Source organism: Callospermophilus lateralis, chromosome 6 (assembly GCF_048772815.1).
Source record: "Callospermophilus lateralis isolate mCalLat2 chromosome 6, mCalLat2.hap1, whole genome shotgun sequence".
Lineage (NCBI taxonomy): Eukaryota > Metazoa > Chordata > Mammalia > Rodentia > Sciuridae > Callospermophilus > Callospermophilus lateralis.
Genome location: NC_135310.1, coordinates 130026935 through 130048313, shown reverse-complemented (window position 1 = coordinate 130048313; position 21379 = coordinate 130026935). Strand labels below are relative to the sequence as shown.

Below are 21379 nucleotides of genomic sequence, written 5' to 3'. Positions count from 1 at the left end.
AGAATTACAGAGCTTTAGTAAACATCAGAGTAAATCAAATAGACTAATCACATCTTCACTGATATCTTGAGGAAAATATCCAGAGACATGAAGGGCTCAGGGGTAATCTCCATTCACAGACAAAGCTACATTTAAGGTGAATGATGAGAATAAAATTATAAATAATACAGACTTTTTAAAAATTGAAATTATACTGGAGGGATTATTTGTCTTAATTGTTATAAGTAATTAATTGTGGAAGGAATCCTAGAGGATAAAACCTAAAATAAATTGAAGGTTGGTAAGAATAGGAAAATATAAAATGTAGCTTAGTGGTAGAATGCTTGTCTAAGATCCACAAGGCCCTGGGTTTCATCCTAAACACAACAAAAACAAAGAGCTATTTCTTGAAAAATGTAAAATGTGAAAATAACTATTCCCAACAAATAGGCAATATGGTATCCAATAAATTCTGACCATACTTATTTCATTTTCCACCTATAGTGTAGAATTTTCACCTGAAAAAGTACTTGGACCAAGATTGTTTCAAAATTAGTTGTGTTCATATAACATCTAGCATAAGTCAAGCTCAAATAAAATATAGAGGCCACAAAACATTCAAGAAATATTTCTAGATTACACATGTTTTTTTTGAAATCTTAAAAGTTCAAATTTATAGTCTCTGTATTTCACTACCTCATTTAAGGTATTAATTGCTTTTTGATTTTAGAAGCTTCTAGTTATTAACACACAACAGAAATCAATAACTAACAACATCCTGAAATATGGGCACTGCAATATTTTTGTTATGTGGTTTGGAAGTATGTACTAGATGTTTAAGAGGTGTGTTTATTGGAGTGTTTAGCACGCGGAATGAATTAAAGATTAGTTGCAATTATTGCTTTATTATTTTTGTTGCACACTTCAGAATCAGAATACTCTATAATCAAAAGTTTACACCCTAGCTCTGAGTGGTTATGTGTGAATCCACTCAGGATGGCTTTGATGATTTAATAAACTAGAGAATATAAAAATTGTGCCTTTTAATCCTAAGCATGTAATCTGATAAACTTTAATCACTACTTGACTGGCAGAGTAACTCAAATTTTGTCACAGTAACACTGTCTCAACTCTCTATATGAGCAGTCTCCACTTTACAAAGATTAGGGATTTTATGGACTATATTTCACCACTGATGAAAAATAAAAATATAAATTTAAAAACCTGTTTTATCTCATTTTCCTTTCTCAAAATACTCCTTTACTCAGCTAATGAATTTTGTTGTTTTCATTGTGTCTTTTAGCTGAGAAACAAAGACATATGTATGTACTTGAAATTATTATTGGTGAATTCGAATAAGTCTCTGGGGCCTGAACTGGTATATTGAGGTTTCTCTTGATAGCAGTTATGTGTAGTTCAAAAAATATGGTTGCAGCCATATATAATCAGTCAATTTCTTATAATTTTTCAAATTCCCATACTTAAACAGGATAATATTATGTTTATTTTATAATAGAAATTCCCTCATAAGAATAAATTAACTAAAATTTAATATAAAACTTAAATGCTCAAAATTTTAACTCATCAGTTATGTGAGAAAAAGCATATTGAAAATCTATTCACTGTGTTTGTTTGTTTGTTTTGCAGTAGTGGGATTAAACCTAGGGGTCCTTTACCACTGCATTACATCCCAGTTCTTTATATTTTTAAATTTTGACACAGGACCTCCATAGGTTACCCTTGTTGACCACAAGCCTGCACTTCTGCTATCTGAGCCTCTCAAGCAGATGGCATTATAGGCCTGCACCAATACACTGGATTGCAAAAACAAACTTTTAAGCAGTGGAAAATCTTAACTGTCTCAATTTATACTTAAAAATACTGATGTTAAAAATATTTTGAACCTTTCACTCAATTCTAAAAGGCTAAGAAATAGTTGATTCAACACAGTCTTCTTACTATGCATGGAGGTAATATAATAATTCAATTAATTATTTGAATTAAAGATTATCTTGATTTTCATAGGGCCAGATATTTTCCACTAACTTCTTTTGCTATTGCTTGAATATGAGGTACCTCATATCCACTGGCAGTAGTATGTCTAAATATAAATATTCAGATTCCATTGTCCCATGACACATCTACTGTATCAGATGCCCAGAGATAGAAAATAATAAACTTCATGTCAACCATATACTTACCTGATTTTTATGACACCAATGGTTTGAAAACCATTGTTAGAAGTTTCTAAAACATAGTCACATCCACTTCTCCTTGCATCTTTATCAGTACCCCAGGACATATTTATTGTCAGACTGATTAAATATAGGAGGAATTTTAGTTTTAGAAAGGTAACTTTACACTTTGAAAGTAACTGCCTTTAATTTGTACTGATGTGAAAGGTAATTTGGTCACCTGGTGTAACATCATTTATATTATTTGATCCATATGTAACTGCATGCCATCATATGTGAGTGGTTTGCCAATATTGAACTATGTTTCATCATTTCATGACTCTCTTTTTGACACTTCCTTGATACAGAGGAAGTAAACTGAGAGAATGGCACTCATTAATGAAAGCCACCCAGAAGAATTCATCCTACTAGGCTTTGCTGACCGCCCTTGGCTAGAGCTTCCTCTGTTTGTTATTCTTCTCATAACATACCCGATGGCCTTGATGGGAAACATAGCCATCATTCTGGTGTCCCAATTAGACCCCTGTCTTCATAGACCCATGTATTTCTTCCTCAGTAACCTCTCCTTCTTGGACATGTGTTACACCACAAGCATTGTGCCTCAGATGCTGTTTAACCTGGGTAGCTCTAAGAAGACCATCAGCTATGTGGTGTGTGCAGTTCAGTTGTTTATTTTCAGTTCAATGGGAAGCACAGAATGTCTTCTGGCTCTCATGGCTGTTGATCTCTATGTGGCCTATGTGGATGAGTGGAATTACTTATAGTGTCTTTGAGGTCACTCTAACATTACAGTTGCCACTGTGTGGCATCAATAAACTGGATCACTTGTTTTGTGAGATTCCAGTTCTGATAAAGACTGCCTGTGGGGAAAAGGAGGCTAATGAGTTTACACTCTCTCTGGTATGCTCTTTTTTAATAGCTGTTCCTCTATGCTTAATTCTTTTCTCCTATGTGAGTATAGGACATGCCATATTTAAGAGTAAATCTTCTGGGTTGGGGATGTGGCTCAAGTGGTAGCGCGCTCGCCTGGCATGCATGCGGCCCGGGTTAGATTCTCAGCACCACATACAAACAAAGATGTTGTGTCTGCTGATAACTAAAAAATAAATATTAAAAAATTCTCTCTCTCTCTCTCTCTCTCTCTCTCTCTCTCTCTCTCTCTCTCTCTCCCCTTTCTCACTCTCTCTTTAAAAAAAAAAAAGAGTAAATCTTCTGAAGGAAGGAAAAAGGCTTTTGGGACATGCTCCTCTCATCTCATTGTAGTTTTCTTATTTCATGGCCCAGGCATTAGCACATACATTCAACTCCCCCTCTTCCATCTCGAGGGATCAACCCAAGTTCATGGCTCTGTTCTATGGAGTGATGATTCCTACAATCAACCCCTTCATCTACACACTGAGGAATAAGGATGTGAAGGGAGCATTAAACAAACTTATGAGGGGCATTTTCAGATGCTATTGATACTTGGTAGATTGTATTTGGGGTAAAAATGGGAGTTCATAATCCATTTGAATCTAATGTATGAAATATGATATGTCAAGAGATTTGTAATATTTTGAACAACCAATAAAAAAATTTAAAAAAATTATTTAACAATTAGAATACGGCCATATGACATATAACATATGACATATGACACCTAGGTCTAATTCTCATAATTATATGACATATGATATATGACATATGACACCTAGGTCTAATTCTCATAATCCTATCTCATGTTACAGGTTCTTCTTGAAAAACATGTGATATTTCTTATATTCTTTATAATCTATGGTAAATGGGATGATATTTAGCTGATGTTCACCAACATCACCTCTTTGTTGTGTGATTATATTAAAATAATTCTACTCTGGTTGCTATGCTCTGAGACAATTTTGTTAAGTAATTTAAAAACTAACAACATAAGTTATATCATTTATTGAATAGTTGTTTTAGTCATATTTTTTATTGCTGTGACCAATATAATTGACATGTACAATTTAGAGGAAGGAAACCTTATTTGGTGCGCATAGTTTCAGAGATCTCAATCCATAAACCATCAAAAATAGGCCCATGGTGAGGCAGGGAATCATGGGGGAAGGACATAGTAGAGGGAGATGGCTTCCCTTGTGACATAAATGAAACAGAGGGAGAAGAGGGAAAAGGAAGATGAATCCTCTCAGGGATGGCCCCCAATGGCACACCTTCTCTAGCCATGCCTCTCCTGCTTATTGTTATCACCCAGTCAGTCCATTCAAACTATGATAATTAGGTTACATCTTTCACAATTAAATCATTCTACCTTTCAAAATGCCTGCATTAATACAGGAGCTTAGGGAGACACCTCATATCCAAACTATAACAATAGATTAAGCAAGTAATCATAACAATAGCACAGGAATGCAGTTAATGAGCTCAGTTTAAATGAAAACATTTTATCAGTCTCCTCAAATATGGCCCAGGATTATGTACAGACTGGCTACACTCTACAGTCTCTGTGAAGCAGTCTATGCTTTCACAGAAACCTGAATCTCATGATTGATTAACCTCAATTTATGCAGATGCCATTGCTTAATGAATATGTTATATATTAATTATTATTTTATATTTTATATAATATTTTAAATATTAAATATTTTAATATACAGTTTAATCCATTTTAGTGGGTAAAATAGAGAGATATTTCATTAAAAAAATGAGTCCTCTGAATTAGTGAGAGTAAAAAGAAGTTATATTTATTGGCAATCTGGTAACATTTCTGTGCATAAATTGGAAGAGTCAGGAATGCCTTTTAAATAGCAAAGAATTGCTTGCTATCACTGCAGAGTATGCTTTACAGCCAATTGTAGAACTTTTTTTTTCTATTTCTATGAAGAAAGTCATTGGTATTTTGATGGGAATTGCAATGAATCTATAGATCATTCTGGGTAGTATAGTCATTTTAACAATATTAATTCTCTAATTCATAAACATGGAACATTTTTTCCTTTTTGTGTTCTTTATAATTTTTACCAATGTTTTATAATATTTATTATAGAGATCTGTCACTTCATAATTAAACTGATTCATAAATACCTTTATTTTTTTAGAGCTATTACAAATTAAATTGCTTTTTTGCAACTTAATTTGTAACTCTGCTTTTGCTATATGTGAATGCTGCTTTTTTTCCTGTATGTTAACTTTGTATCTGCAACTTTACTGAATTTATCAGTTCTAATATCTTTTTGATCATTATATAGCTTTCTCTATGTGAAAAATCATATCATATGCAAACATGGATAATTTAACTTCTTTCCAATTTGGATACCCTGCATTTATTTTCTTGCATAATTGCTCTTATCAAGACTTCCAATATTATATTAAATAAGATTGGTAAAAGTGAGTATACTTATCTCACTTCAGATATTTGAGGGAATGTTTTTAGCTTTTCCCCATTTGATAGGATATTAGTAGTAGATTTGTTATTTACAATCTTTAATACATTAAGGTATGTTACTTCTGTACCTAACTTGTTGAGGATTTTTTATGTTAAATCTTATGAATACTTTTCTACATTCATTGAGATGATCATATACTTTTGCTCTTCATTCTGTTGCTATGTAGTATCATTTTTATTGATTTTTATATGTTTAACCATCAATGCAGACATTTGATCATGGTATATAACCTTTTTGAAGTACTGTTGAATTCAGTTTGCTAGTATTTTGTTGAGAATGTTTTGCATCTATGTTCATCAGGAATTTAAATTTGTAGCATTTTTATTGTTGTATATTTGTCTGATTCTTGTATCAGGATAATGATTATTTCGTAAAAGAGTTTTTCAGAAGTCTTTTCATTTCACTTTCTTAGAATAGTTTCAAAAAAATTGAAATTAATTATTCTTTAAAAGTTTTGTAGAATTAGCAGAAGAAACATCATGCCCTGACTTTTTTAGGTGGGAAATTTCTTCAGTCTCATTATTGCCTGTTTTGATTTCCTTTTTGATTCAATTCTAGTAAGTTGTGTGTGTTTGGGAATTTATCCATTTATTCTAAGTTTTACAGTTTTTTATTGTTGTTTTTGTTTTTTGTTTGTTTTGGGTAATGCTAAGGATTGAACCTAAAGTTCATTTTAGGCAAGTATTCTATCACTGAGCTATATCCCCAGCCCTAGGTTTTATAGGTTTTAACATATAACTGTTCATAGTGTATCTTATGGTCCTTTGCATTTCTGTGGTTTATGTGGTCTCTATTTCCCTCTCTGAATTTTTTTCTCTCTCTTTTTTCTTAGTTAGTCCACTAAATTCATACCAGCTTCATTAATCTTTTTAAAAAACCAACTCTGCTTCATTGGTCTATATTGTTTTTATTATTATTATTATTATTAGTTGTTCAAAACATTACATAGCTCTTGACATATCATATTTCATACATTTGATTCAAGTGGGTTATGAACTCCCATTTTTACCCTGTATACAGATTGCAGAATCACATCGGTTACACATCCACATTTTTTACATACTGCAATACTAGTATCTGTTGTATTTTGTTGCCTTTCCTGTCCTCTACTATCCCCCATCCCCTCCCCTCCTCTCCCATCTTCTCTCTCTACCCCATCTACTGTAATTCATTTCTCTCCCTTGTTTTTTCCCTTTCCCCTCACTTCCTCTTATATGTAATTTTGTATACCAATGAGGGTCTCTTTCCATTTCCATGGAATTTCCCTTCTCGCTCCCTTTTCCTCCCACCTCTCGTCCCTGTTTAATGTTAATCTTCTTCTCATGCTCTTCCTCCCTTCTCTGTTGTTATTTGCTCTCCTTATGCTCTGATTTTTATTATTCCTTTTTTCTGCAACTTTATATTTGGTTTGTTCTTGCTTTTCTTAGTACTTCAGATATATCATTAAGTTTATTTGAAATCTTTTTATTTTTCCAATATATACAATTATTGCTATGAACTTTCCTGTCACTACTGTGCTATAGTGCACAGATTTTGATATATTGTTGTTTTATTTTCATTTGGATTCAAGAAGTTTTATTTCTTTTTACTTTCTTCAGTGTCCCATTGGTCATTTAGGAGCATATTATTCAAATTCCACATATTTGCTTATTTTCTATTATTCTTATTTTTTATTTCAACATGGTTTGAGAAGATATGCTGTTTCAACTCTTTTAAATTAACTAAGACTTGATGTGTTGACTAATATATGATTTATCCTGGAGAATATGACACCACATGCTGATGAGAAATATGTTTTCTGATAATGTTGCATGAAATGCTCTAAATGTCTGTTAAATCCATTTGCTTTGTAGTATGATTGAACGTAGATGTTTCTTTGTTGACTATCTGTCTGGATTGTCTCTTCACTGAGTAAAGTGAGATGAGGAAGCCTCCATCTATTAGTATACTGAAGTCTCTTTCTCCTTTCAGATCTAATAATATTTTCTTTATATATTTGGGTGGTTCCTTGTTGGGTGCATATGTATTTTCAATTATTGTATCTTCTTGATCAATTAATCTTTTTATCAATATCTGTCTGTTCTCTTTTTTACTTTTTTATTTAAAGTCTGCTCTATCTTATGTGAGTATAGATATTTCTGCTCATTTTATTTATTTTTATTTGCATGGTATATGTTTTCCAAGCCTTTCACTTATCTTGTACCTTTTTTTTTTACCAGTGAAGTGAAATTCTTATAGGCAACATGTAGAGACTGATTTTAGAATATCCTAGAAACACACCAGTTTCAAACATCATGGGATTTCAGGATGTCAGCCAGGACAGTCCTGGACTTATGGGATTCCTCTGTTGCAGTGGCTATAGTGACTCTGTGCATAGATACAATTTCAGAATATCTGTTTGAAATTTATGGAGAAATACAGTTTAAAGACATTCCCAAAGTCAGTCTGTGAAAACTCAAATAAGTACCTACTTTTTCAAAGCATAGGCATCAACATATAACCACAGGATCATGAACAAGCAGGACAATAAGACATCTCCAAAAACACAAAATAATATGCCACAAACTGACCCTAAAAAGATGGAGATATATAAGATGCATGACAAAGAATTACAATATTTGTTTTAAGAAAGCTAAGTGAAATTTGAGAAAATAAAGAGAAAGAATTTAAAGAAAAAAATAAGTAACTAGACCAAAACTGTAATATAAAGGATATAATAATTAAAGTCAAACAAGTATCCTGGAAGTGAAAAATACAATAAAGAAAATGGAGAATGTAATAGAAAGAATCAACACAAGAAATAGTCAAACAGAACAAATCTCTGAATTCAAAGTCAAGTTAATAGAAAACATGGAGACATATATTTAGGTCAAAATGGATTCTACTGACATGTATAACTAAAAAGAACTAATAAAAAAGAAAATATGTAGACATAGGAGAACAAAGAAATAGGATAAAATGGAAATAAAAGGCTTATAATATTGACAGGACAAAAATTGAAAAGCAAATTTGGGATGAGCATGGGCTAAAGAAGAAGACCAAAATAAGTGAATGAAAATGTTACTTACAGAAACAATAACACAAAACTCAAACCTGGAGGGAGAGATTAATATTCAGGTAGAGGAATATCAATGATCATCAATTATTTTCAATACAAATAAGATATCCCCAAGTAATATTATAATAATCTGCCAAAAATAAAAACAAAGATCCAGAAAACATGAGATAAGAAGGGTATTTGTTAGGTCAGTGGTGGCAACTCAGAACAAAGCAGCCTGCTCAGGAAAGGAACATCAATCAGGTGCCAACTGAAATGCCTGCCAATCAGAGAGATCTCCTGACTAACGCCTGTCAACCAATAGGACTCCCTAGCCAATCCTGGAGTTCAGCCAACTCCCCTGACCAACTCCAAGGGGACAAGGGACCCTAGAAACACATTTTCCTGTCTCAAACCTTTCCCTACCTGCTGTAAGACGCACAAAAGTTCAGTCCAGTCAAGCTTCCACGCGGTTTCTCCTCAGACCCTTCTCCTCTCCACTCTGTTGGTCTGATGGAGTTCCGCAAGGGAGTGATATCTCAATAAAGCCTGGTTCAGTGGCCCTTTTAAATCTGCTTCCTTTGGTCGCTGCCCACATCACCTGATCTGACAACTTGGTGCTGAAACCCGGAAGGGATCCTTGAGCATCTCCAGCAGGGGATTGAAGCCCATCCCTTCCCCCTTAAAACGAACTGGGAAATTTCTAAGCAGCTCTTTCCCTCTCCCTTCATCTGGCCGACAGGTGTGGGGTAAGTTCTCATTTCCCCTGACCTTCCAAACCTTTTCTGTCTGTCCACGGGGTCCTCTCCATAAGTCATGCACATGCCATAGGCTCCACCCATTCTGTTCAGGGCTCAGGGAACTGTGGAGATGACCCAGTCCTCCTGAGAGCCCCAGCCAACCAGGTTGGCCAACCGTTGGGCCTGCGGAGGCTGTGGGGGCGCCTCAACCTCTGCCCTGGCCCTTATCTGTTCCGTAGGTGAGTGCATACAGAATTTGGGATGCCTTCTTCTGCTCCCACACACCCTTGAGGGTGTTGGAAGGTCATGAGAAACACGGGGTCCCCACCCAAGACCCCAAAGTCCTTTGGGTGTCTATATTCAAATTCTGCCAAGTTAGGGCTCATTCAAGAACCACCTAGTCTTTTACTGCACTGAGACAATGGGTCACAATGGCCCCCAGAAGGAACTTTTGATTTTAAACCCTCACTGAATTGGAAAGTTTCTGTCGCCAGACAAGGAAATGGGAAACAATGTTCAGGCTTTTTGAGATTCGCTCCTGTCCTGCCCTCTGCTCTCTGCTCCTGACCTTTTCTCTGTGACCTTCCCTCTGCTCTTGCATCTGCTCTCCCTCCCAGCGGTACCACGTCCCCTCCCCCTCCCTGCCACCACCACTGCAGCCTCTCCCTTTGCCCTTCCTGCTGCCAAAGCTGCAGCCACTACCTGCGGCCCTGTCTGCTCACTTTGAATCTGCCTGGCCACCAGACATGCATGCCCTTCCTCCCTCCCTTGATGGCTCCTCACACACACCTCCCTTTGCCACTTGGTTCCGACTGGCAGGCAGAATGGGCCCCACCTGGCTGCAGTGGGTGGGATCCCCAGATCCCTCCGAGCCTCCTCCCCCACTCTGCTCACCTCTTCTACCATAAGCCCCTTCCCCTCCCTTCATTTGCACCTCTCTTCTCCTGTCACTTCCACACCCAGTCCCCCAGGCCCTCCCACCAGCTAACTCAAAGCTCCTTTGTCTTCTCAAGGAAATGGCTGCTGCTAAAAGGAACATTCGAATACACATCCCATTCTTCAAGATCTTTCCCAGAATCCAGATGAAAATCCAGCCTTATTTCTCAACCACCTTACAGAGGCCCTAACCAAATACACTAGGCTGGATCTTGAGTCTCCCACCTGTGCTACAGTGTTAACAACCCATTTCATTACTCAACTGGCTCATGATATTAGAAAAAGCTCAAATGACCTGAGGAGGACCCTCAGATTCCTATCTGAGATCTGGTGGAAATGGCCTTTAAAGCAGGCTCCATTGCAGACAAAGGTAACACCCCAAACCCAGGCCTTGCCAGCGGCCCTGAGACCTAAGTCTCCAGCAAGAGCTTCACGGGGAACCAGCATTCCTCTCCCAGAAGCTTGCTTCAAGTGTGGATGCGAAGGTCACTGGGCTTGCCAATGCCCAAACTCAAGGCCTCCTTCCAGGCCATGCCCCACCTGTAAGCAGACGGGACATTGGAAGAGTGATTGTCCCATGGCTGGCCCTTCCTTGGTGCCTCTACGAAGGGGTATGACCAGTCATGTGGTCCCTTCTCATGAACTATTGGGGTTCTCAGAAGACTGAAGAAGCCCAGACTTGAGGACCCCCATCACCTTCACCGAGCCCAGGGTAACACTCCAGGCAGCAGGTAAGTCCATAACTTTACTTGTGGACATGAGGGCTGCCTATTCTGTCTTGCCTGCCCACTCTAGGCCTCTGTTTCATTCCCAAGTCTCAGTTATGGGTATTGATAACAAACCCTCCTCCCCAAACTGAACTGCTAAGCTGGACTGTGCCCTGGAAGGACACCCATTCACTCACTCTTTTCTGGTCATTCCATCTTGTCTGGTTCCTCTCCTAGGCAGAGATGTTCTCCAATTACTAGGAGCCACCCTCCAACTATACCCCAAGAATACTACCACCCATCTTCTTCTTCCTCTAATCCTTACTCTCTGTAATAACATGACAGTACCTACTGTGCCATTGCCCCCTGATCTAGTTGATCCCCAGGTCTGGGACATCTCCAAACGGGTCATAACCTCCTAACACAAGCCAGTCTGAACCCAGCTGAAAGCCCAAACTAAATTTCCTTCGAGTCCCCAAGACTCCCCCTATAACACTCCCATATTGCCGGTGTGCACACCCTCAGAAGCCTATCACTTAGTCCAGGACCTCCGCCTAATTAATGAGGCCGTTATTCTCATATGCCTGGTGGTTCCCAACACTTACACTCTTCTTTCTCATATCCTCCCTCTGACCACTCACTTTACTGTCCTAGATCTTAAAGATGCCTTCTTTACAGTGCCCATCCGTCCTGAATCTTATTATCTCTTTGCCTTCACATGGGAAGACCCTACCTCCTTTAGGTCTCAAAAGCTGACATGGACAGTCCCTACCTCTTTGGTCAGGCCTTGACACAGGATTTAACTGCTTGGGACTTGGGGATAGCACTCTCTTACAGTTGGATAGAAGCCTTCCCTACCTCCAGGAAAACTGCTGACACCGTCCCCTCCATCTTCATTGAGTAGATCATTCCCAGGTTTGGACTTCCCACCTCCATCCAGTCAGACAATTGTCTGGCCTTCACTTCTCAGTTAATTCACCTAGTCTCCAAATGCCTCAACATCACTTGGAGGCTCCACATCCTCCACCAACCCCAATCCTTGGGTAAGGTTGAGAGGGCTAAGGGCATTCTCAAGGATCATCTCACTAAACATGCTATTGAACTCAGACTGTCCTGGACCAATCTTTTGCCATTGGTCCTCACCCGAATTAGGGCAACCCCTAGAGCTCTCTCAGGCCTTATCTCCTTTGAGCTGCTCTATGGGCACCCTTTCTTAATCAACCAAAATTTTCCTTTCACTCCTCCTCCCCTTGTGTGATACCTGCCCTATCTCACACTTCTATACAAACTCCTAAGGGAACACCCAGACCGGTGTCTTCCTGCACCATCCATTACTTCTGGCCCAGCACAACCAGGAATTGAATAGGACCCTCTTCAACCAGGTGATGCAGTCTTACTTCGAGAGCTCACCCTCAATCATTGGAAACTTGCTGGACAGTCATACTTCTACCATGCTGGGGCCCACCAAACTCAAGGTTTCTTGCCAACTCTCTCCTTTGTTACTAATCATTAATCTCTCTCAAGCTTCTACCCCAACCCACAAATGGTGCTTCTACATCCAAGTGACATGGCAACAGGATGGCACCATCCGCTCTCAGTTTATGGTTCAAAGCGATTGCCCTTTTACTGGCTGTAATCAGGCCATCACCCTTAATGTTACTGGATTCAACTGGGCCACCTCATCTCACTTATGTTCAGCAATGCTGTGCTTCATAGCAGACCAAACTGAAGAATCCTGTAAGTGCTGGCCTGACACCTATGGCAGGTGCCCTTATAATTCATGCAAAAAATGCTTTCTAGATAAGCCTTGCAATGAGAATCTTGCATACACCAAATTGACTATTTGGGACCCATGGAACCCAAAATGGGCTTCTGGTGTTGATGGTAAATTTTATTCATGGGGTTTTGCCAAGCACCCCTCAGCCTCTATCAGAATATGGAGAACTTACATACAAGTGTTCCCTCAAGTTCACATAACCATCCAGGAGCAAGAGAAGGAACTCCAACACCAGCTGGATGCAGTTGCCCATCCTAAAGCTGACCCTTTCTCATGGATGGCCCTAATACATCAGGGCCTTCAGCTTCTCAATTTGTCCAAAGAGAAAAACACTTCAGACTGTTTCCTCTGCGCAGGTTTGGATCGTACTCCATTAACTGCAATTCCCATTGATTTTCCACTCAATATGTCAACTAGACAAGGACCTCCCTCTCCAGCCTTTGAGGAAGTACCTCTTTTCATAACTAATCAGGGAATTTCTCTTGCTATTATACACCCTGTGACCAGATTGTTCAAATTTCTTCCTTAAACTTTGCTCTGCCTGGGTTCTTTTTCTGGTGCAATGGTACCATAACAAAAAAAAAATCTAAGCCTCAACATGCCATTTGCTTTTTGTGATCCTTTCACCTTGGTCCCTCAATTAATTCTGTACAGTGACACTGAATTAACATGACTTGTTACTACCTCCCTTTCCAGAACAAGAAAGGCCATTTTTCTACCAATAGTAGTTGGACTCTCCCTGGCCTCCTCCCTCGCTGCCTCTGGACTCGGGGCAGGAGGACTTGGTTATGCCTTAACCGCTACTCAGAAGCTTGAACAACTACTTCGGGAAGAAGTAGAGGCATCAGCCACCTCTCTCGCTTCCCTACAAAGGCAAATACATCTCTTGCCCAAGTCTCATTGCAGAATGGTTGAGCTCTAGATCTTTTAACAGCAGATAAAGAACGAATCTGTCTGTTCCTGAAAGAAGAATGCTGCTATTATATCAATGAAACTGGACTGGTTGAAGAGAATGTTGGCACCCTCCGTCATTTGGATGAAAGGCTTAAATAGGAATCCTTAAACAGAAACCATCAAATGACCCTTGGTCAGGCTGGCTAAACTCTACCCTCATTGTGTGGCTGACTACCATTCTCACTCCTATATTAGTAATAGGACTTCTATTAATGATTGCTCCCTGCCTCCTCAGGTTTGCCAGAGTGACCTACAACCAGATACTCCTACACCCCTACAGTCGCCTCCCCACTGAACCTACATCCAAGCCACTAGCCCCCACTACTCCCCTAAATAATCAGGAAGTAGCTAGATGAAATTCACTGCCCTGTATCACCAAAAAGGCTGGAATGTTAGGTCAGTGGTGGCGACTTAGTGGCAACTTAAAACAAAGCAGCCCTCGAAGGAAAGGAGCATCAATCAGGTGCCAGCTGAAACGCCTGTCAATCAGTGAGATCTCCTGACTAACGCCTATTAACCATCAGGACCCCCTAGCCAATCCTGGAGTTCAGCCAACTCCCCTGATCAACTCCAAGGGAACCAGGGACCCTAAAAACACATTTTTCTGTCTCAAGCCCTTCCCTTCCTGTTGTAAGTCCCATAAAAATCCAGTCCAGTCGAGCTACCACATGGTTTCTCCTCAGACCCTTCTGCTCTCCACTCTGTGGGTCTGATCGAGTTCCACAAGGGAGTGATATCTCAAAGCCTGGTTCAGCAGTCCCTTTAAATCTGCTTCCTTTGGATGATGTCTGATATGACATCATCTTGTAATTTAATTACAATATGACTAACAGTAGACTCCTCAGCACAATCCTTACTATCCAGCAGAGAAGATTAAAGTTCTAGGGGGAGAAATGTGAATCAAGATGCTAAACACACTCTCTCAAGATAATACAGCAGATCTATGCAACAACCTGATCACCCCAGTCCAGAAAGAAAGCAGTGAAGGAACAGCTGAACAAGTAGTGGATGCAGAGTAAAGACTCAAAAATTCAATTATGAACACCTTGGAACCTTAAGTGACGTGGAGTTTAGTTACTGAAATAGAAAATAAGGAAAGAATTTCTTGATCCTGAACACTGATCAGAGAGGGGTCAGTGGAGAGAAAAAACAGTGAGAAAAGAGGGGAGAAAAATCCTCAAGTTTCCTTGCTTAACACAGTTGGAAAGAAAAGCAGACCAAGTTAAGACAGAACAGAAACAGCAAAGACAGTAAAGAAAATTGTACAACTCAGCCCAAACTCTTGCCAGGAGAGAAGTACCACTGTACCAGGCAAGACAATTATTTTGTAGAGTCCACAACTAGTCAGTCTTCCTAGAAGAAATTAAATCAACACAGTTTCTTCACACATCCAGATAGCAATAAATAAAACCACAGGGAATGCCTCTGAAATGGGTTTTCTTACTAATCCATACAAAAGAAACTTGTAGAGAGATCTCTGACAGCTGCAGTTTACTGAAACCCCCTCCCCCTAACCTTGGACAGGGAAGTAAGGTGGAGATGAAGTATAAGCAAATCACTTCCAGGGAGTACTAACTTCAACCCAATGCTCCTCACAGCTTCCTTGGGAGTTAGATGAAGAAGGGGCAACTGACACCCTACCCACATTACCATGACAGGTCAAATCCTGGTAATCTGCAGCAGCCAGGGTGGATGCTTCTGTGTCACAGACTGCCCAGAGAGTCTGCATGCACAGGTTCCAGAGTTGCAGACAGCCACCAAGCTCTTAGTTAGAGCTCCAACAAACAAGTACTAGAAGATAAAAGAGACCACTAAGCATTTCTCAGCCACCAGCTAAAGGAGATCATATTTAGATGGGCCAAGTTGTCGCAGTCTGGCTGGGCACAATTCAGGAGCCACTTGTCAAAAGAAACTAACTTTATTTTTAGAACCATGCAAGATAAACAAAACAACTCCTCAGGAGAAAACCCTCAGAGCCCAACTGCCACCACCGGCTTCCCACAAGCCACACACCCCAACCCAGCCTCTTCCTCCCACAATCCTCCTGCTCTTGAGGCCGATTGGCTGGGTAGCATGGGTGGAGCCAAAAGAGTCCCCCAATGAGCAGCTCCGTGGTCTGAAAGGGCAGGGAAACAACCCAATGAGCATCACCTCAGAGGAGCCAATCAGCTAGATGTTGCTGGGGCCGCTGTGAGCCAATCATCAGCTGGCAGTCTGAAAGTTTGCTGGGGCCCCTTCAGCTCATCAGCTGGCAGTCTGAAAGTTTGCTGGGGCCCCTTCGGCTGTGGCTCTCAACATCTCCCCCTCTCTGTTTAAACAACAAGCATGTGGCTTAGGGACCGTGCCTGACTTAGGTTGTCCAATAGTACATATGGTCCTTACCCGTTATCGGATGAGCTGACCTCAAGGCGTCAGCCTCCTGTCTTAGGTTGGCTCCATAGTAATTGGATCTTACCCGTCACTGACTACCAGTCCAGTATACAGCCACACCTGTGTAGAGGTCTTCGTACCAGTGGGGGGGTGAGGTTCTTTGCCTCACCTCTGTTGGCCCCCAAATTTTAGCTGAACAATCATGACAAACAGAAGGGAGGAAGATACACCAAGCCAGCTGACAGCTCCTTTTGGAAAAATTGTACCACCGATGACACCATCAGCATAAATACCCCAACACTACCAGAAGTCGCTGCACCAACAGATAGTTCACAATGCATACAAGTGAGTTCACAATGCATATAAGTGATACATAGTCCAGGCAAGTTCTGCAAGCAGTTCAGTGATGTCTATTGCAGAAGCTGTAGATTGGTTTTATCTTTGTCTTTATGCACTGGGATGAAGATAGAAATTCTGGCAATAATGGCTAAAGAAAAATTATATAACATTATATAACATTCCAGAAGGCACTAAAAGAAAACAATTTTCTTAACAATTTACATTGTCTCCACTGAAGATAGGAATTCTGGCAATAATGGCTAAAGAAAAAATTATGTAACGTTCCAGAAGGCATTAAAAGAAAACAATTTTCTTAACAATTTACATTATCTTTAAGAGAATTATTAAATATAATGAAAAGGAAAGGTGAAAGTAAGCAAACAGATCTGTTAACCTCCTTTTTTGTTCACATTTTAAAAGAATCTTCAACAGCTGTTTACCCAATTTAAATAAAACCATTTAAATCACGTGAATAAAAAAAATTATTTGGACCCATTTTTTCATGAGCGCTCATCATATATGACATATGGACATACGTACATTCAAACACAAAACACAAGTGTGCACACATAATACATACGACACATAACATAATAGTAAAGGCCTTATAACTTTTTACAGGTGAAATCTCCATTGCAATGTTTAAAAACTCTATAGTCAAAAAATAGAACTGATCAGCAAAACATTAACCTAGGTCTGTATGAGCTCAAAAAAACAAAATATGGGAAAGGGCAATAATAAAATAGATATTGAAAAAAGCATTCTGGTTCTGTCACAGATGTAAGAATAACCAAACTGGAGTTCTGGATATCACATCTTCTTTTTGGTCTGTAGAAATCGCTTTAGTTAATTTGTCTGGAATCCAAATCAGCTGCTGTTTTCCCTGTGGAAACACATAAACAGACCCCCGATTCCAGGCAATCACTGGGTCAGGACCTTAGTTAATCTCTCTGGAATCCAAATTGGCTGCTGTTCTCCCTGTGGAAACACACAAACAGACCCCCAACTCCAGACAATTACTGGGTCAGGACCTTTCCATTGTCCTGTTAGAATATCCTTCCAAAGTACCTTGGGTTTATGTACATTTTTTGGACACATATCACTTTCCACAGCACTAAGCCCTGATGAATCCAAATTTAAAAAGTTTAGAGTAAAAAGGGTTATTTTAAGTTTATCTTTGGGGAATATATACCCCTTCCCAATTCCTTCTTTTTGCTTTAATAAGTACATTTTAATAGTTTGATGACCTCTTTCAACTATGCCTTGTCCCTGTGGATTGTATGGGATTCCTGTTATATGAGTAATGCCAAATGATGAGCAAAATTGTTTAAAAGAGGTAGAAGTATAACCAGGGGGCATTATCTGTTTTTAACTGTTTTGGAACGCCCACCGTGGCAAAATTTTGTAAGCAATGAGCTATAATATCTTTAGTTTTTTCTCCAGCATGAAGGGAGCCCATCAAAAATCCAGAAGAAGTATCAACTGTAACATGCAAATATTTTAATTTTCCAAATTCTGGCAAGTGTGTGATGTCCATCTGCCAAATATGGTTAGGTATCAATCCTTTAGAATTGACTCCAAGATTAACTTGTGGTAAAAAGGTCACACAATTTTGACATTGTTTTATTATTTGTCTAGCTTGTTCCTTAGTTATTTTAAAATGCTTTTATAAAGTATTAGCATTGACATGGAACTTTTTATGAAAATTTGTAGCTTCTTCTAGTGTAGAGAAAATATGTATGTCATGTGTAGTTTTATCTGCTAAATCATTGCCCAAAGTAAAAGCTCCAGGCAATCCTGTATGTGCCCTGATATGTCCTATAAAGAATGGATCTTTTCTGTCCTAGATTAGACTTTGTATAGTGGAAAGCAAAGAGAAAACAGTAGAGGAAGGGGAAATCCTACCTGCATCTTCAAGGGATACTATAGCATTAACTATATACTGACTATCAGAAAATAAATTAAATACAGAATCTTTAAACATCACAAAAGCCTGTAATACTGCATTAAGCTCTACCTTTTGAGCTGATTGTTTGGGTACTAAAAATGTAAAAGTTTGATCAGGGGTAACTATTGCTGCTGTACCATTATTTGATCCATCAGTGAATATATTTGGAGCATTCCCAATAGGTGTTTTTCTTGTCATTTTTGGAAAAATTATAGGATGCGATGACCAAAAAGCCAATAAAGGATTAGATGGTAAGTGGTTATCAAATGAAACATTAGATTTGCATATGATTATTGCCCAAGTATTTAACTCATTAGCTAACTCATCAATTTGATTCATAGTATATGGAGTAATAATTTTATTGGGAGAAATTCCAAACACTCCCTTTGCTGCTTTTATTCCTTTGAGTATTAATTATCCTACATCCTCAGGATACCTAGTAAGAATAGTGTTAGGAGAATAAGATAAATGTTTCCATAATAATGAACCTTCTTGCCAAAATACTCCTGTAGGAATATTTTTTGTTGGTAGTACAATAAATAATAAAGGCAAACTTATATCAATTCTATCCAAATGCATGTTTTCCATATATGTTTCAATGATTTTTAATGCCTTTCTTGCTTCAGGCATTAACATTCGGGGTGAATTTGGATCTGATGGACTTTTTAGAATATCAAATAAAGGTCCCAACTCTCCTGTTGGTATACCTAGATAAGACCTTATCCAATTTATGTCTCCTAATAACTTTTGAAAGTCATTAAGTGATTTGAGTTGATCTACTCGTATTTGAATTTTTGGTGGACGGACCATGGTTGAGGATAATAGAACTCCTAAATAATTAATTGGAAAATTTAATTGTACTTTATCTATTGGTATCTCTAGATTATAATTTTTTAATAAGTTTGTAAGTGTGGCATAACATTCTAGCAATGTGTTTTTAGCTTTGTGAGCTAATAATACATCATCCATATAGTGAAATATTTGTAGTTCAGGATTTTGATTTCTAAGTGGCTGGATTGCTTTGTTAACATAAATTTGACACATAGTTGGGCTGTTAGCCATCCTTGAGGGAGTACTTTCCATTCATATCTCTGATCAAGACCTTCATGATTCAGTGCAGGGATAGTAAATGCAAAACGTGGACTATCCTCAGGATGAATTGGAATTGAAAAAAAAACAATCTTTAATATCTATAACTAAAACATACCAAGTTTTTGTCAAAGCAGACAATTGAGGAATCCCCGATTGAGCAGGTCCCATAATAACCATCTCATTATTAATGGCTCTTAAATCTTGCAATAATCTCCATTTACCAGATTTCTTTTTGATGACAAAAATGGGAGTATTATGGGGAGATACAGAAGGTTGTATATGTCCTTCCGCTAATTGTTGTTTGACCAGATCATGGGCTGCTTGTATCTTTTCTTTAGTTAGGGGCCACTGAGGAACCCATACCGGTCTTTCTGATTTCCAAGTAATTTTTATTGTCTCAGTGGCCCTTTCTGAAAATCCAACCCTTGTCTGTCTGTTCCTTGATCTATTTGTATTGGTGCTGCTATACCTTGTTCTTGTTTTCCTAATCTTTTTCCTTTCCTAAAACCTTGTCTAGTCAAAATAGTGGGTGCATTTTGGTTGATGTTATTTGTTAATGTCAAACCTAATTGATCTAGGACATCTCTTCCCCATAAATTTATAGGAAGATGATCCAATACATATGGCTGTATAGTTCCTTCACATCCTTCAGGATCCTTTCAATCTAATACCACTGCACTTCTATGGGGATTAGTCGCCACTCCTAGGCCTCGAAGCGTTTGAGTGGCTTGTTGTAATGGCCAATGTTTCGGCCATTCTTGACGAGAGATGATGCTAAGGTCTGCACCTGTATCCAATAGCCCATTGAATTCATGTCCTTGAATATTTAGTTTTAGCATGGGGTGAGAATCTAAACTTAAAGACAGCATAGCCCAATCTACACCTGTGGAGCCTAATCCCTTGGAACCTCTTTCTACAGCACCACTGGAAAATTTATCATGTAGGCTTGGTATTATTAGTAACTGTGCTATTCTATCTCCTGGTGAAATTACAGATATACTGTTTGGAGAACTGGCTATAATTTTTAATTCACCTTCATAATCGGGATCAATTACCCCAGGACTTATCATAAGTCCTTTTAGAGTAGAAGAGCTGCGTCCCAATTATAAGCCTACTGTTCCTTTGGGAAGAGGTCCTTTTACCCCTGTGTGAATGATTTGAACTCCCATCTCTGGAGTTAGTACTGCTCTGGCGGAGGCACAGATGTCCAACCCTGTGCTCCCTCTGGTTTGTCTGATGGGCGATCAGATGGACAATGTGTCCTGGGCACTACCCTGATGGGGTTGCTGGGTTCCTCCAGTGCTCCGTATATTTGTGGTTTTGGGCCCCGGAGCATTGGGCCCCCTTGTCCATTTTTTGGCAGTGGAGCCGATGCCTTTCTTCATGATATCATGGATAAACACTTGGTCCTTGTTCATTTTTTGATAATGGAGTACCCTCTATGGTGGTTTGAGAACAGCATTCATTAGCCCAATGTCTCCCTCTACGGCATTGTGGGCAAATACCCGGTATTCTACTCCTTTGATACCTAGTTTTGTTAAACCCTCCTCCTATGGGGCAATTCCTTTTAAAATGTCCTGTTTGTTCACAATTGTAGCATGTTCTTGGCTTGGCATCTAAAGCCTGTTTTACTGAAGCTGCCACAATTTGCCCTAGTTCATTAATGTCTCTGGCATCTAAAGCCTGTTTTACTGCAGTTGCCATGACTTGCTCTTGTTCATTAATGTCTCTACATAATTTAGTATATGTGTTTAAATCTTCATGTTTCCATGGTCTAATGATATCTCTGCACCAATGATTCGCTTGGTCATAAGCCAGTTGTTTTATTAATGGCATTGCTTGTTCTATATTCCCCAAAACTCTGGTAGCTGTTTGAATAAGCCTAT

At 38.9% G+C, this 21379-nt stretch overlaps 1 pseudogene; it reads left to right on the top strand.

The window, feature by feature from the left end:
* The first annotated feature begins 2539 nt into the window (after positions 1-2539).
* On the top strand, positions 2540-3635 carry LOC143402107 (olfactory receptor 2B11-like; annotated as a pseudogene).
* Positions 3636-21379: the final 17744 nt, after the last annotated feature.